The following is a 2,116-nucleotide window of genomic DNA, read 5'->3' as shown; positions in this document are numbered from 1 at the left end:
GGCTCGGCCCTGTGCCCAGTCTCCCTCGTTCGCTGGGACTCCCCGCGGGAAGCCCGGGCGCCGCTGCGTCCTGGCGGGGCTGGTCCCGTCGCCTCGATTCAGCGGGCGCCCTGAGAGCCGGCTGAGATGGGAGCCGCGGCTCCGCGCTGTCACGGCGGAGACACCGGGGAAAAGTTTCCGGGACCGCGCGGCTCCCCAAGCCCTCCCGCTATTGTCGGGGGTCGGCTGGGCGGAGGCCGCCCCCCAGCGGCGGGAGCCGGGAGCAGCCTCCCCGCACAAAGGCTGCGCCCCAGCACCCTCCCAGCCACCGGCTCCTCGGGCCGGACGCAGCGGCTGCAGCGGCTGCAGCGGCGCCCGTTCCCCGCCGTCCCTTCGCGGGCGATCACCCACCCACTTCCAAACCCCGGGGCCAGAGCGGGGACGGCCGGAGCCCCTACCGGTCACGGTCAGACACTCTGTCCCTTCTCTTTTCCCCCCGTGCGTCCTTGACCATATAATACACACACACACCCTTGTGCCGGGGGAGCGCTCGGCTGCGAGTCCCGGGGTCGGGGAAGGGGAAGGGAGGGGAAGGGAAAGGGAGAGGGACTGGAGGCCGGGAGCAGGTCGCCCCAATATTCGTCTCTCACTGCCTCCTCTCTGAATCGGTCAAGGGCAGTGTCTGCCTGCACCCCGAAGTCCAAGCCGGGCTTTGGGACGCCATGGTGGGCCGCGCCCCATGGCCCGGGAGCCGGTGCCTCTGGGATCTGTCACCCCTCCCGTACAGCCACAATTCTGGCGCAAGGCCCTGTTTTTCACAAAGACACGCTGTTATGAGGATGATGATGATGAAGAGTTGCTTCCTGATGTTAGTTTGATGAAAGCCAGACGTTGGCTATCATGTCATTGTTCAAAGGTGGCGTTCAGGTTATTGTGCGTAACACTCCGCCCTAGTGTATTGTTCTGTGGCTTTGGCTGTGTCTGTAGAGTTGGGCAGCCAGCGCCACTATCTAGTTAGACAACATTTTCATCACCACTACCGCCAATCAACCACTCACAGGCAATTCTCCATCTGTGTCCACTCTCCCAGCCCTAGGAATGCCCCTGTGTCCTCCCGCGCCAGGACTTTTCCTATCCTGGCTGTGGAATCGCACACTGATGTCCTTTCACGGAGTGTGGTGTGTCCGTGTTATCTGTGCTGTAGCAGTTACCTGTGTGCGCCACCCAAGGCTCATGCCTTGTATGGGGGAGTGCATCACATTTCATCCATCCATCAGTTGCCAGACACCGCCCTTAGGAATACGGCCGCTGTAAACATTGTCCACAAGCTGAGGGTAGACACAGATGCTTACTTTTCCTGGTACCTTTCAGGTGGTGGAGTTACCAGGTCGTCTGGTTGCTACTACTAAGTTCGTTTTTCAAAGTGGCTATATTATTTTACAGATTCATTCTTTTTTTTTTTTTAAAGATTTTTTATTGTTATTGGAAAGCCGGATATACAGAGAGGAGGAGAGACAGAGAGGAAGATCTTCCGTCCGATGGTTCACTCCCCAAGTGAGCCACAACGGGCCGGTGCATGCTGATCCGAAGCCGGGAACCGGGAACCTCTTCGGGTCTCCCACGCGGGTGCAGTGTCCCAATGCATTGGGCCGTCCTCGACTGCTTTCCCAGGCCACAAGCAGGGAGCTGGATGGGAAGTGAGGCCACTGGTATTGGAACCGGCGCCCATATGGGATCCCGGGGCTTTCAAGGCGAGGACTTTAGCCGCTAGGTCACGCCGCCGGGCCCAGATTCATTCTTAAAAAAAAAAAAAAATTGCAGTCCCTGCATGGTAGCCTAGTGGCTGAAGTCCTTGTCTTGCATGTCCTGGGGTCCCATATGGACACCAGTTCTTTCATATCTGGCTGTTCGCCTTCCTTCCCAGCTTCCTGCCTGTGGCCTGGGAAAGCCAACAGAGGACGGCCCAAAGCCATGGGACCCTGCACCCACGTGGGAGACCGGGAAGAAGCTCCTGGCTCCTGGCTTCAGTTCAGCTTTGGCGGCCACTTGGGGAATGAACCAGCAGATGGAAAATCTTTCTCCCTGTCTCTCCTCTCTGTAAATCTGCCTTTCCAATAAAAAGAAATAAATCTTAAAA

The sequence above is a fragment of the Ochotona princeps genome, chromosome 3 (assembly GCF_030435755.1).
Source record: "Ochotona princeps isolate mOchPri1 chromosome 3, mOchPri1.hap1, whole genome shotgun sequence".
In the NCBI taxonomy this organism is placed as follows: Eukaryota; Metazoa; Chordata; class Mammalia; order Lagomorpha; family Ochotonidae; genus Ochotona; species Ochotona princeps.
Note: the sequence above shows the minus strand (reverse complement) of the source record.